This window comes from Manduca sexta, chromosome 23, assembly GCF_014839805.1.
Source record: "Manduca sexta isolate Smith_Timp_Sample1 chromosome 23, JHU_Msex_v1.0, whole genome shotgun sequence".
Classification (NCBI taxonomy): Eukaryota; Metazoa; Arthropoda; class Insecta; order Lepidoptera; family Sphingidae; genus Manduca; species Manduca sexta.
The window spans coordinates 3,951,661-3,967,589 of record NC_051137.1 but is presented as its reverse complement, the minus strand read 5'-3'; the positions used below and the strand labels follow the sequence as shown (position 1 = coordinate 3,967,589).

The window sequence follows — 15,929 nt, the reverse complement described above, 5'->3', positions numbered from 1 at the left end:
ATGTTACGTCTAAAATATTGTATATTTGGACAACTGCGCTGTCATGATTGTAGGTGTGATTCTTGGGAACGCCTTTTATAATCTATACTATCATATAAAGCTGAAGAATTTGTTTGTTTATTTGAACGCTCCAATCTCAGGAAATACAGGTTCGAATTGAAAAATAATTAGAAAATGGGCGTATCAAAACTTAGATAAAATACGCCGTCTGAACACGTCCTCACCAGTGCTAATCGTTTTTGATTCTTAAAGTATTTTGAAGTAAGGAAGTAAACATCGAAAATTTTAAACTTAGTAACATTTAGTAATGCATATTAATGAGATGTATTGTCAAAACATTTGAATGCTTGAAACAGTGGCAATGTAGTGGTAACTGTTAACGAACCTCTGCGTGGGTTCTTTATAAATCTCCGAACAGGCCCATCAGCGGAGATAGCGGCTAGTTTTTGCGTCCACTGCCTGTGGACGGGCCGCCCATCCGGTCACTCACTATAAATAACTTTAAATACTTAGAACAAAGTAGAAATTATTATCTAGGAAATGGTTCGAAATAGTGTTCTAGAGGAAACTGATTTTAATGTTATGAAAATGTACACCGTATGATTCATAAATTACGGTATATTTTTCCCAAACATTTGTATAACTAATAATTACAATTCGAGTTATAACAAGTATAAGTTATACATAATTAATGAAGACATTAATTTATATTATTAACATATCATTTACCTTCTTGGACGTTTTATATTGAAATATTGTTCATTCAATTTGCTAGGTGATAATTCTCTTGTATACGAGTTACTTAGAAACTGATTCGTATGTTTCGTCAAGCAATAATTCACGTAATAATTATTGTTTAATTAAAAACTGATATTTCAATGTTCAGGTATATGAATTATGTTAGATTGCTGATCCTACTATATTTAAAAAAATTGTCCTCTGGGCGATGGGAAGCGTCATAACTTCATATCCAGTACGTTATTTCGAACAAGGATTCGTCAGAATATATTTTCCAGTAAAAATGTTACGTACTCTGTCATAAATTTAACAGCGTGAAAACGCGACATTCCATAGAGAAAACAAACTTAGAATTCGTTATTTAAGTGAAACTATCGTTATCAGAAGTGACGTTCGTTTGGTATCGTGGCGAGTAGCGAGCGGCGCGGCTGCGTACGCGCACCTCAACTCGCGCGCGGTGGTGTTATCGCCGCTGCACACCAACTCGGCGCACGCTGGCCAATTCAAAATGCTAAATACAATTTCGTTTATTTTATGACAACGATAAGCCGATTCGATTTGTGATTTTGTAAGGTTGTGAACTCCATTTATCCGATTATTAAAATCAGTGAACGGCAGAGATTTAAGCCACTACCAATAAATGTGTCTGCGTTAATAGTGATTAAAGATAAGATAATTCTGAAAATAAGCCAGCCTATCAGAACAATCGCTGACAATGAAGAGGATTATGGTTCGAATGAAATCGTTGAACAATTTAATTATAGCGATGTTGAGTGACGTTATCATATCAGTTAATGATACAAACGATAAGCCGGTCGCATCGACCGCCTCCCGTGCCCACAAACACCCCGTCGGCACTCGTAAATAACATAACGAAACCGAACGGGCCTGTTATGATTTACAAGTAAACCCGCCTCGGATGTCAGAAGCCAAAGCATTGTTTGTGTTTACAAGTACACGCACGACAATCAGTTGAGCAATCGCCGTTTCCACTGGAGCACATTCAGCAGGTGCCGCCGCGCCGCCCGCCGCCTGACGCCTGCTGCGTCAACACTTGCTTTGTTTTGCATTATCGCTTACTACATTTGCATATTTTGGATCCTGAAAACGTATTGTAAAAGTGAGTTCGATTACGAAAACGAGTGATGAATACATCGGCAATCAGCATTGTGCCGTCAGTCGTCACCGCGCGTCGGTAAATCATCCGTGCGAGGGCTGCGGGGCGACGTGTGACGGCGTGAGTCAGGTGTCGCGGGTAAACAGAGCAGGGGTCCCCGGCGGCCGGCGGCCCTCGCTGTATGGCCGCCGCGCCGCGCCGGTGCCCGGTGCGCGGGGGCTCGGTGGCTCGGTGGCGCGAACATTCGCGGCACGTCCTTTGTTGGCCGTTTTGTTTTGGAGTACCATCCGGTTCCTGGTGGTGGGGGGAGCGGGGACAGGTGGGCGCAGGTAGCGCGCGCGGCCGCAGCCAGTCCACCTCGGCGCGTCGGGCTGCGCGAGCGCCTCGTTCCGCACAAACTATATCTAGTATGGAAATGGCCAGTCATTCCGCGACAGGTGCGCACTCGCTGCGTTCGTTCACGTGTGCTGTTAGTGAGTGCGCCAGGCAGTCCAGCGCCGCGACACTCGACGGTAAGTTTCAGTTTAACATTTTTGTGAAAATACCGGAGCGCGGCGCGTTTTTGTCGTTTCCGTGACAGCGGCGTCTGCCCGCGCGCATCTGCCGTTCCGTTTGGGCGCAGCTGCTTCTCGTTCAATAGGTAGGTGTAACGTTTTTATGTAGCGGCGGTGTGGTAACGTTCAGTGGTGATGTGGCCCTTTCAGCGGGTCCCGGAGGCGGCTCGGTGTGTGTGGCCGGGCGCCGCTGGCCGCCGCCGCCGTTCACACGGTCGGGCCGGCGCGGTCGCTCTCCGCGCGCCGGCCGCGGTTTCGCGTGCCTGTAAATATTGTGTCGATAAGGTTCGCGAGTGCGTGTGCCTACGTTGCCTATATGGCTGTTATCGATTCCACACATGCGTCACTTCGATAGTTATCTTGGGCGGATCTGGGTCATTGTTCTTTTGTATTTCGTATACGACCGTTTCATGATTCGAAGAACGAGAATTTTTTCATAAACGTTCTAGAAATTAAAAAAAGAAAATAAATATTGATCTTTATCTCTGTACGGTGGTCTTGAACTACTTACATTAAACGAAGTGCCGTGAGGGGTAGATGAAAAAAGTAAAGTTTTTAATAACCTCAAAACCTGAACTCCGTAAACACGTTGCTAAAAGTTAACTCAAAATATAAAATAAATTAAACATGAAGCTAGATTTGTATGGAACATTAGAAAAAATGTCTCTGTAACATGCATAAAATAGCTAGAAGAGGATAATATTACCGGAAAAATACGAGAATAAATTTGATGCACGTCATGGCATACAATGAGAAACACCAGAGCACTATAAAATAATGCAGAAGCGATGTTGAGACAATTATAACCGTTAAAAGCAACAAAGTGGATACAATATTATTAGACTTTATATCTTCCAACTAAACCCATCCTTCAAATTGGTAAAAACTAATAAAACTTAAGAGAGAATATTAGAAGCGCGTATAGGTATTAGGTACCGGTTAAAAGTCGATTTAGAATCGTAACTAATCGATTTATTGTTGTATAGGAACGAATTTTCAAAATAACCAGAGTTAAATTTAAAGTTGCCATGGCAACTGCGATAGGGACGTGAAATATTCATTAGATAACTATCGATGTATTCAATAGATAGGAATCAGTTTGAATATTTTATTCATACATTGTCAATTTTCACAAATGGAAACAGAACTAAAGAAATGTCTACGTGATAGTCAGCTGTATTCTGTTAATACGTTTGCTTGATATTTATAACTTACTCTGAAACGGTTATTAAAAATGTAGTTAGAAATATCTAATGCCGCTTCTATCCGAGCTCAGACGCCTAGCGCATGTAATTTGAACTATTATTACAGAGTGAGTAGGCTGGTTTTTTCCTGTCGCTTCGGTCTGTCGCTTACAGAGAGGTACCTCCGTGAATACACGAAATTTCAAAATGAAATCGTCACGGGCCATGTTTATTTTCCTAAATAAATTGAGAATTCTTCCCGAAGCGTAAATTTTACTGTCTTACACAATTATGGTGTATCTAAATGGTTATTCCGCGATATCGGTATCATTCTAATTGTAACATCGCAGCTGGAAGTAATAAAATAGACATAATTGTCTTGTGTATTTCTGTTTCTTAGTACCTGTGCATTGTATGATGTATATATAATTGTATCTACTGTATATAAATTACATGTAGATGGTTATCATTGCTGTTAGTATTCTCGAAAATCCACTGACCTTGCTAAAGATGAATATCTTTGAAACTTTGAACTCTAGAGTTAGGTACCAATGCCAAGGTTCTTACCGGCGTAAAATATTATAATTAACGCGAACAAAATCGATTTCTATATTTATCGATTAATATCCATCACTAGCTTGAACACGTGTTAGGTAATAAAAATTTCATCGATAACTCCCAGGTGTACACAACGTGGTATTCGATATATTGAGTGTTAAACGCTTGTGTCGTGAATTTTAACACATTAATAATTTAATTTACCATTTGTTACGGAACGATATTTCATTGTGTAAATATTTAATTCGAATACGTGTGTGTTTTATTAAAATACTCACTTTTATCTTATATTAAAATAAAATTGTTTTTTTGTTTTATATACTTTTAAAAATAGTTTCTGTACGTAAAACTAAATCTTTGTCCCCCTTGAGTTTAACTTGTTTGGCACACGTGTTTTCTTGTATGAATTCTTTCTTATCCCCGGATTTAACTCTATCAGAAATACTTAACACATTGATTATGCATTTGGATAATGATAAACCTATCTACTGCCTCTAACGCAAGAGTGATTTGCCCTTATCCACGCTGCACTAATAAATTTATATATTGTAAGCCGAGACAGCAGTAAGTGAACATTTTACTGTATCTTTGGTGTTTGTAACGTTTTATAAAATGTTATACTTAATTTTATTAAGAATGTTTTAAATTTATTTAGTGTCGTGGTGTGTCTGATTTGGTCGACAGTAAAACAAGAAGCAGTAGGTTAGATTTCTCCACTAAAGCCTATGTTACTCCATTTTTCTGTACTTGAGTATCGTGAAATAACAGTCCCTTTATGTTTCTGATATTTCCTACGAATTAAGACTTGATTTGTAAGATCATTGGACTGTGTATTTTACAATAACTATTCAAAGTTTTAATTATGACCAAAATCTACAAGCCACAAGACCGCTCGAACATTTCATGCTAGATTTTATAGTAATAGCTTTCTCACGATCCGAGCAGGTAATATTTCGCAATGCTTTTGAAGTTGATACATCTCGAGTTGACTATGTAGTTGAGATGACGTATTAGATACTAGCTATTGCCTGTGGCTCCGTCCGCATGATTGTTTTTCCCGGGATAAAGTAGCCTATAGTTCTCGGGAGTGATATAGCTTCCTATAAGCGAAAATAAATCAAAAATCGGTTTAGTAGTTCCTGAGATTTGCGCGTTCAAACAAACTCTTGAGCTTTATAATATATTAGTAAAGATTTTACCATTGGTCATGGTTCCGTACTCCGTACTGGATTTTTTAGGAACGTAGATTGGAATGAGTAATATAGGTAGGTACCATATTTTTACCAGCTTTTACCTTATTTACCAAGTCTCGTCAAAATAAGACGATTCTGATTTACAAGAAATGTTTTTACAAAAATAAATCTGGCTTAATTTTTCTAACGTACGAATAAAGACAAGTTTTATTTCGAATTCACAGTCCACTTTATTTAATTTTATATTTACTTATGTAAGCTTTCTTGATGCTTTTAAAAAGAGTTATTTCCAAAGTCCTATGAGATTTGCTTGTGTATGGTTTTTAACCGTAGCATCGATCAAAATACCGAGAATTTTTACGTTATTTTATGGTTTCGTTTAACATTTTTGTATTAAAATCTGAACAGGGGTCATGATCGTATTTGGAATTAAAATACGACAGCAAGAACAGCGTGTTAACTTCAAATAGTAAATCGTGTAACCATGGTAGAAAACTCAAAACGTATAGGAATCGGCCGTATGTATCTGTTTTTTGACGTATTGTCAAACGAAAGAAATAAACGATATAACTGGGGCAAGACTTTTTAATTCGTGTTAAGGGTAACTAGTATTGCTGGCCAGTGGTATCTAATTGCCGTCTAGTAACACCGTTCGTCGTACTTCGGAACCGATCGCTTGTAGATAAACATCGACTAGCCATGCTTAGCTTTAGAGCTACCTTTTTTAACTGTTAAATTCCTATGATTAACTAGTTTATGCATTTTTGTAGATTTTGTCTTTGGATTTGTATTCTACTAATATTACTTATATATGTGAATGATTGCAATATTGTACATAAATGGCACTTTTAACAACAAGCCGTTATTGAACGAAATCTTTTAAAAAGTTAGTTATTAATGCCATCTGTCGTCAAATAACGTAACCTACGAAATGAATAAATGAAAAAATCTACAAACATTTGATTCATTTTAAAATGTGCGAATATTATGTTTGATTAAAGTAAATTCCGAATCGATTTGCATACCAAGAATAATTTTGTTTTATCCCCGAAAAACGTATTGAACGGAAAAATACTTCTATGCGGAACTGCAAACAAATAATGGTCTAAAAAACTTCTAAGAAAAGTCTAACCTTAAGATATAATTAACTGATATAACATGATATAACCACTTAAATAGCTCTCGTTTGTCATACAAGATAAACAAAACGATGTAACATCAACAATAAAACAATACTCATTGTTTGAAAACTCTTTGGTAATCCTCTTGTAAAGTACACGATGACAACCCTATAGCATAATCTGTGGCGCGACAAATCAAATTCAATGATGACTTGGCTGTATACTTATTTGATTGCCTCGGATTTTATTCAAGGAAAAGAATGTAATAGCTTCTTTTTATGAAGTGGCGTTTAAAAAATAAGTGCCCGCGAAATTGCGACGTGAGAAATCAAGACTTTATTAAAAGAATATTTTAGGTTTAGGTTATAAGTGTTAACAGAAACTTATATGACTATAGCACTCAGATTGCTAGATTTTTTACTAAAGAGCCTAAAAGTCGGTTCAGCATATGTAGGTATAATGAAGGAAAAATTAAATATATTAACAAGTATACATTTTTTAATTACTTTTATTTGGTGTAATTGACAGTTAAGATCAAAGGCTATTTTTTCAAAAGGAAGGCACTATTTTCTTCGATAATTTTTCCAGTCTGTTATTGATCTAGAATTCTAGAGCAATACTTTGACGGAGTAATTATTGCTTGAAATAATCGTTTTTTGAATACCTATAAAGAGAGAGCAAAATGATGAAATAAATATAAAATTTTAAATTAAATATTCGGATGCTTCATTGGGCATGTCTACACAGGGTAACTTTTAGCAATAATCATCTAAATGAGGCTTAACTCAAATGTGACGTGTGGTCAAATGTAAGTTATGATGTAAACGTCATCGATACCAGGTCGGCAGTGGAACTTAACCACATATTTACACAACACGTTCTTCGTTTGTATTTTGAGAAAACTACGACAACGTAGTTTCTTAGAAATGGCGGGAGAATGAGGATAAAATTAACAAATTGGGCTTTATACTCAGAATAGTTGTGTAGTATTAGGCAATGGACTTCACATGTATAATCCATATACTCACGCCTTTTATCCTTGAACGGGGAGGCAGAGGTAATACAAGTACGTCAATAGACCAACAAACTAACAAATGTTTAGTGATCAAAATATTCTAACTATTTATCCTAATGCAGCATTGAATCTTTGAGGGGGTAAATATAACGCCTAGAAGATAATACCAAATCGCAATCATCAATCCTGAGTTGCTGTAGCAAATTTGTGATACCCTCCCTTAGTTAAACATTATGCAGCGCCTACCTACTGTTCATGTTGGCTAATGGTAGTGGCAATGATGGTGGTAGCTTTGTTGGGTCACATGTTGGCGCGAGATTATTTTTACCCAGTACAAACTGGGAAAAATATTTTCTAATAACCAAAAAAATCGGTGATACTATAAAGAAGGCCGGTCGGGAATTTCGTAATTTGAAGAGTAGTCTTTATTACAACAATAAGCATTAACAAAGAAATTTGTAAAATCTCTTAAGGTTAGCTGTTTATGTAAAGTGGTATCTGACGCGCGGGTAGTTTGCGCTAATTGATGTTTTATCTCCATTGAAATAAGTACTATTTCTAATATTAACAAGGAACATATTAGACGTGATAGGCAGCGAAATCTAACCTAAATAACGCAGGTATGAAAGTAATGAGCCGGCATCGGAGGCGGACTTGCGAAATGTTTTATAGAATCCCGTTCTTATAACCTTTTAATAGGGTTGCCATTGCTATAGTAATTACGGTATATATCGTACATTACAGACAAGATTCTATTTAGGAAAAGAACGGAATTTTATATTATTAGGTGTTGCTCGCAACTTAGTCCACGTGACAAGCCTTTCCCGCTTCAAAAATCTCTAACACTATCGATTTATACCACCATCTATTGGAATTATCTCCCGTGGGAACAAGTTACCGGGTTAAAAATTGGCTTCAATCCAAGACAAATTCTTTCCGTTATTACTGAGAGGGTTTTGGGTTTGATTTTACCAAGCTAGTCTAACGTGGGTAGACAGATTACAGATATCTTCAAAATTCTTATCTAGAACTTTTCAGGTATGCAGGTTTCCTCACGATATTTTCCTTCACCGTTAAAGCAAGCTATAGTTCACAAAGAATACACATATCTTTTGAAAAGTCAAAGGTGAGTGCTCTTGGGTTTTGAACCTGCGAAGCGTTTCGGCAGTCCCGCTGCCGACTGATTGCATAATGCAATAGTAAAACATAAACCATGGAAAAGGATTTGTGAATTACCTTTAGAATATTTCCGTATAATTTTCGTGATATCGACAACCCTACGCGTAAACAAGACCGGTGAGATCTCCACCGCTTTCGACTGATGATAAATCTCTACAAAAAATATCAATTAGAACAATTGAACGAGAGTTGAGAATGATACGACCTTTCCGATGCGAGTTAAACAGTCATTAACTTTTGTGTTTCGTTGAGAATGAATTTTTGAACGGTGCTGTATTGGCGGTCCGTTCCTACGAAATTATTTTGGACGCAATGGAAGTGCTATTTAATTGTGAATAGCTATAATATGTTATTAAAACCGTCTTCGGTAAACTTAATGGTGTATGTTAGGAATATAGTTTCGGTAAACTTACTGGAATATTTTCTTAAAATTTTTGAAGATTAAAATTCTTGATCATTAATACTTATTTTGATTAGTCGCACTTCAACGTAAACATTCAAGTCATCAACACCAAAAAATAGGGGACCGGCCTATGCTTGATTTTGTACATTATTCTCCATGTAATGGTTAATAATACGAAAAAGAAGCACTCCTGCCAAAACTGCATAAAAATTGGTTAAAAAATGTGGGTATTTCGTCTCTTTTCTGTTTCTTGTTCATTACCCCTTCCACCGATATTCAAAGACTTATAACTTGTTGATTTTTTACCGGATTTTAATAATTCCTTCTGTGTTATAATTTATATTATGTAAATATTTGATAATAGTAAAGAACAAAAATTAGTCCGGTACCCTATTAATCATATCCTCAAATTTAGAATATTTATAATAGACCTTTGTTTCGTGCATTGACATTATTCGAAATATGACGAATCTCGACTATTCGTTGAGAAGTCGGAGCATGAAATTGTGTGCACGAGGCGTATCGGCAATTTGCGTCAGTTTTTTCCCCCACAGTCACGACAGGCCCGGATTCCTCGTGGAGCCAATCGTTGGCTAGAGACAATGTAATTGGGAGAAACTACGTCACCACAAATGCTTGAGATTCGTTTGCGACCAGCTCATGATGGCCCGTGAAAAATCTGATACCGCTGCCCCTTCGCTGCAGTTGGCCAGTTATCCGAGGGGCAGAGAAGGTCAATGTAAAATTGCTGGTGTGTTACGATACGGTCTTTGCTTTGCTGTGGCAATACCAAGTGTAACTGTCTCGACCCTTTTGTCCGGCGATGATTTGAGCAATCGTCTGATATTTTCTTGTCTGATATTAGACAACTTTCGCGTTTAGCAATAATGAGTTTCTTTTTTGTGCATAGAGAGATGTCAATACGTTAGATGGATACCAATAATGTGATTTTGTAATTAGTAATTCTTGTGACTTTATTTTGGCACTTGTGTGCTGCTCGTAAACTTTAATTTACCTTATCTAAACATTGATAACTTCGTCCCTAAAAACGTAATTTAATAAATTCCATATCATTATGCCAGTCTTAAACTAAATACACGCGTTTAATTTGTGCGACATAAACCTTTATTATTTACAAAATACCCCTTAACTAAATCTGGCGAAGGCAGCAATTTATTCATCTTTAAACCTACCTGGCCGATATTAATGAAGTCATAACCAATATAATTGTCTTTGGAATTGCTCTTTACACGCATGTTTGATACTAGGCAATCTACCATTATTTGTAGTTTTATGTGAGCGCAGAACACAATAAATTTTAATAAAACGTTCCGCGTTGTGTGGCGCACTGCTTTCTAATTACGAGAACAATAAAATGGCGGCAATGCGCGCCATATTTTATTTTACGTCAGCCACGAGTGTAACAAACTGGAACGCTTGTGTACATGATAGATCTGAAATAGAAAATCGTATTTTATTCTCGTTTTATTATGTAGATCTAATATTTCATATCATTCATTCATTACAGTAATCAAACCACCGTGGTGTATAAATCTACGCGTTGGATTCATCTCGAATATAAATTCTTCTTATTTTGAACTTGATTCATTCATAAAATTTCGTTAGATATTAATGAATGTTTCTCTTTTGTTTCTTTTGGTACTTTATTGGGCATAAAATATTTAAATAGTATATCTTTTATTTATATGTTCCTGTATTATCTAGAGTTGTTAAAGTATCTAGATTATTTTGTAATTTAATTAGGTTCTACGGTATGATGTCCACATTTAAAATCTATTTGGGGTTGATTGAAGTAATCATATAAAACAATTTATTTTACAAATCATTTCATACCAACATCAATGCGAAGTAAATAAATTCTATGAAACATTTATGTGCCACGAATGAGTACTTTCTAGACGCAAAACATTAATAGCTTCGATAATTTATGTTAATGACCTCACTATGTAAAGTGTGTACATCAAATCATAGTTAATAGTGCTGCAAATTAAATAAAAGTGTTTTATAATATCGATAATGTTTGTATAAACTGGACGATTTAATTAAACTGCCAGGGGTCTGGGCCTTGAATTTGTATGTGTCGTTAAAAGCTAGTTTAGCTGTAATTCTAATGAAATAACATGCAAATGTCTGTCGTGTGTTCTGCTAACTTCATCTTAACGAAGTGTATTTATATGTTTAATCGACTTCAAAAAGGAGGAAGTTCTCTTTTCGAATTGCTTTTTTAATGTTTATAACCTCAAACCTCATTTATTAACTGATTTTTGATTTTTTTTTTATATGAAAGAATATACTTCCAGATTGTTTCTATATAATTTAAAAATCAGTCCCGTAGTTTGGATTTTAAACTAAAATAACTGGAATAAGTATGTCGTCCAAATTAACGATATAGCAATTTTACTTTCTGTGAGTTTTTCAGTTGTTTTAATGCGTTGGGTTTGGTTGATTATACTTTTACATAGATATATTATATATATAAATATATAATTTAAAATTGATAACCAATGTATATGCAATGTTAAATTATTTTTTGGTTCTTAGTTGTCTTTGAAGGCGATTCAATTTTTGTCGTAAAGATTTTGATGTTTGTCAAAATTAACAATCTATAATGTAAATAGTGTAAATTAATTCTTCACAATTAAGTCTATTTCATTTTGACGTTGTTACAATACTTATCAATACATTTTTCAACTTGCCATCATTTATATCATAAATTCTTATATATTTAATTATGTTCTTTATATCGTATAAATTATTTGATAAAATTATTACATCATTCAATATCGACGTCCTAATACATCCAACCGTTATAAAATGCAATTCATCATTTTAATTCGTGCCACAGCTTTCGCTCCCTTCATATTATATCGAAGTTTCAACTATCACTTTTAATAATTTAGTAGCTAATTGAATTTCAAATCAAACTTTGCATTAGGTTAGTGTTTTTTTACGTATTGAAGACTAAAATTCATAATTGGAACGTAGTAACATATCTTTTACGTAGTATAAGTATATTCAACAGACTAAGTCTCAGGATTTAGACAGCCTATCTAGACAAATAATAAATAATAATAAAATCAGCCCTGCATCTACTGTCACATAGCTAGGCACGGATCTTCTTGACTACTAAGAGGGAGTAAGCCTTAGTCCACTACGCTGGCTTAGCACGGATTAGCAGACTTCTACCATCAAAATTCCTATAGAAATCTCCTCAGGTATACAGGTATACTCACGATATTTTTCTTCACTGTTAAAACAAGCGATAATTAAGGAAGAATACACACATAAATTAAGAAAAGTTTATGATGCGTCCCTTGAGTTTCGAACCGGCGGACATACTTCTCGGCAGTCCATTCCACTCCCAACTAGGCTATCGATTTTATCTAGACAAATCTGAATCAAATCTCAAATAAAAATAGTAGTTGTCAAACAGGACCTTGCAGCTTGCATTAGCCATTGATAATGACTAATTACGAAGCAGTAACTACATTAATTCCTAATGAAATACGCGAGCAAGCGGATGTAATAAATCATAAATGAAACAATAAAACGCATTGCTCTATTTTGATAGTCGTTTCCGTGGATTATTAACAATCTTATCGGCTACTGTTTACTTAGATATCAGTTTTGTGATTTATGTAAATGGAAATATATTTTGGCGTCGCTTTTGTTTAACTATTAATCGTATAAATTTAATGATATTTGTTCGGCTCGCTGGCACATCAAGTTCAGTGTGTTTAAATAAGAGATTAAAAGGCATATTTTCACACACACATATATACACATACGTCTATTATCCCCGAAGCTCTAGAGAGCCTATCGCTATATTAGGCACACATTCCAGACTCCGGGCTGATACTGAGTAGAAAATCCAATATCATTGTGCCCGACCCCGGGATCGAACCCGAGATGCCACTGTAGCATATTATCAGTTGTAATGTTACAGTAATATTTGTGTAGATATTATTGTTATTGATTTTACAATGTTTTGAACCTGCGGACATACGTCTCGGCAGTCCGTTCCACTTCTAACTATTGTAAAATTAATCCAAATGCTATATACAAACTGTTCAAGGAAAAATAATAAGTTATTTAAAAACGTAAAATACATCTTTAGAGGTATAACTTCCTACATGCGTTATCTATTAACCTATATTAATCCCAACATACAAGCGTAGTTGTAATTTTATTGAGTACTAGCTTCCGCTCGCAGCTTCGCCCGCGTGGATTTCGGACTTCAAAATGGAGCCGGTCACGAACGTTCGAGAATGTTCGTTTTACGAAGCTACTCGCTAGGTGATTCGCTAGCCTCTAGGTGCCAAGCAAGTCGCCTGCCTGTGCGTTCGCGACCTTATATATGTATATACAAAAATAATCCTTATAGCATGATTCAGTATTCACGCATGATGGCTTATTATTAGCGTATTTCATGTATAACTTTGGTGTTTCTATACCGATTTCTATGATTGTTTTTTATGGAATATTTAATAATGTTAACTTTTATAATTAGGGATGACTGAGAGTGTTATAAACGTAAGAGTAGACAAATATAATGAGAAAGCTTCGAACTGCTAAGCTATCGGGAGTTACACGTGTTATTGTGAGTCAACCATAAAAGATAGACATATGCTGTCGTGGGATATTTTTACATAATTTTAAGGAGAACATTTCCGTCATACATGATTTCTGTGTAGCTTTAACCATTAAGCTTGCACACGCGACGGAAGCTTAAAAATGGAGTAACTTCTCCCGTTTTCCCAACATTTCCCTTCACTGCTCTGCTCCTATTAATTGTAGCGTGATGAAAAGTATACTATAACCAGCACAGGAGTATGACAAATAATTGTACCAAGTTTCGTTAAAATCCGTCGAGTAGTTTTTGTTTCTATAACGGTTATACAGACAGACAGACAGACAGACAGACAGACAGACAGACAAAAATTTTACTAATTGCATTTTTGGCATCAGTATCGATCCCTAATCACCCCCTGATAGTTATTATTATTTTGGAAATATATTTCATGTACAGAATTGACCTCTCTACAGATTAATTATAAGTATAGATGTATTTGATATAAATATTGTAAGTGGTGTGTTAGCAATTTGTATAATATCGTTTTAACGATACCTGTTACTAGGTTACAAAACATTTATCCACAAGAGAACTTATACGAGTCGAGCATTACCATTTCTCGGAATTGTACATTATGCTGTCTTCTAGAGACTGTGGAATTATTTCTTAGATTTCTCTGGTCTCTGAATTTACAAATAAGAGGCCAATTCGGGCAATGTTTAATGGACCCTAATTGTTCCGATTTTGTAACTCGTAATATTAAATGCAAGCGGTTATTTTATGTGTAAAGGTTACTGGAGTGGTTGAACAGGCATAAGAGTTGTATGACTTTGACCTGAGTTGCTTGGTATTGGAATTTGAGTCTAATATAGAATTGCCCATCGTCCCATCTTGGGATGGATATATATTTGGTGGTGTGGGTCTAATAGTTACCTCTCTGCCTAACCTTATGAGGAGAAATGCGCGAGGAAATGGTGACAGCCATCATTATATCCATTAATAAGTGCATATTATTTTGTTGTAATGCATGTAGGTAATACTTAAATATTGGACTTCATAAACCTACATTTTGATTATAATTTTTTGTCGCTAATTTTCTAGTTGTAATGTCATAATTTATAATATATTTATGGTATTGATATGCCTAAATAATTTTAGGTTATAATTTCAAAAAATCATATCAAACAAGGCTCCATAAAATACTTCCTGCGCCTTTTAATTCCACACAAGAATTAATTATTATTAAAGCATGTGAGGCTGTATGACCCGACGCTCAGGCCCGTAGGACTCTAATGACTACGCCAGTTATCTGATAGTATTTACAAGTGTGTAGTTAGCCGGGACATGTATACAGTACTGTAAATGATAGTTCTTATCTTAACATAATCGACTTATTGACTGTTTGAAATTTAAATTGTTTAATGATCGTCCGTTTATGTGAAAATCTATTACGGTACAACGTACGCAGCTGCGCCTGCGTGAAAGTGTTTTTCCGGGATAAAAGTCCCAGTTTATTTTTTCCGGGATAAAATTGAGATTATGTTTTGCGTTAGATCTCTAGCAATATAATAGTGTAAACTGATTTTATTTCCATTCAGTAGTTTTTTTGCAATGCCTGTACAAACATACAAACAGATAGATAAAAAATATTTATTGTTGCTAAAGAAAATGTATTAATTATGTATTAAATTATATGTATTTATTAAAAAATAATGTGTATATTAAATTGCTTATATGTACTGATGTTCTGTTCAGTAATAAAATTTTCAATTTGTTACTTTATGATCGACCAATCTTTGCTTAAGTTCGGAAACACCATTTGTTTATTCTAGTGTAGTGTCATTTGTTTATTGTTGTAGGGATTTTTTTAAATAAACTCGGCGTTATCAGGCTGTAACAACTTCACCTCAGTCTACCCTTTCAGAGATGATAAGTTGAGATAACGTATATATACTACTAAAAAATTATAAAGTTTTGTTTGCTTCTTTGAAAGTGTTTAACTCCGGAACTAATACTATTCTAAAAATCTTATATAATTGAAAACAACATTATACTACGTATGTAAAGACAAATCTAATATAATCAGATCATACTAACCTAAACTAAGATGATATCACCAATTACAGTAAAGCACAGTTGCACGTACAAACTTACAAAGATATAGCTGTGGATACCACCACTTCAATGGCGGCGCATTTCAGCGTTACTGTTAGTGTTACGGGCACGTAACGGAGCTGTAACGGGCTGTAACGGGGGGTAACGGGGCTGTAACG

At 35.4% G+C, this 15,929-nt stretch overlaps 1 long non-coding RNA gene across 1 annotated transcript in view; it reads left to right on the top strand.

The window, feature by feature from the left end:
• Positions 1 to 2,220: 2,220 nt before the first annotated feature.
• Positions 2,221 to 15,929, top strand: part of LOC115443718 — a 51,149-nt gene continuing 37,440 nt past the window's right edge. Inside the window, exon 1 of the long non-coding RNA XR_003938641.2 lies at positions 2,221 to 2,367. This is a non-coding gene — a long non-coding RNA (uncharacterized LOC115443718). The remainder of the gene's footprint in view (positions 2,368 to 15,929) is intronic.